This window comes from Phalaenopsis equestris, unplaced genomic scaffold (genome assembly GCF_001263595.1).
Source record: "Phalaenopsis equestris unplaced genomic scaffold, ASM126359v1 Scaffold000399, whole genome shotgun sequence".
In the NCBI taxonomy this organism is placed as follows: Eukaryota; Viridiplantae; Streptophyta; class Magnoliopsida; order Asparagales; family Orchidaceae; genus Phalaenopsis; species Phalaenopsis equestris.
In genome coordinates this window covers 337,064-337,630 of record NW_018164841.1, presented here as the reverse complement: position 1 = coordinate 337,630, position 567 = coordinate 337,064, and positions in this window count along the sequence as shown.

Genomic DNA, 567 nt, shown 5'->3' with positions numbered 1-567 from the left:
ATATATATTAATTTTAAAAAAATCTAATTTACTACGAGGCTACAAATATTTATAATCAATTAAAATATTGATTAAAAAAATAAAATAAAAATTATTAAACTAGATTCAAATGATGTTTTAATATAAATAATAATTTTTAAATCTTGCTCAAACCTTTATTGTCTTATGTCTTATGACTACACGATTAGGATTGTTAAAAGAACTCTTTGTTCGTGAACAGCTCGTGTTCGGCTCCCTTAAACAACCCACCCGAAATTTTTGAGCTCGAAATATAAACGAGCCGAACACGATCATGTTCGGCTCGTTTACACCCCTAACCGTAGATCACCGTGATTTACGGTCATATACAATAATTTTTTATTGTTGTAAAAATAATTAAATAATTGGACAAGAAAATATAGTTACGTCCTAATTCGAATGAAATCAAGTCACTTGTGACTTATGAAAAAATAAAATAAAATCTGTTCGGTAATAAAAAGGAATATTTTTTCCGTGTTATTCATATATTATTTTATGTTATTCAGTTATTATTGTGTGTTATTCAAGTGTTATTGATATGTTATTATA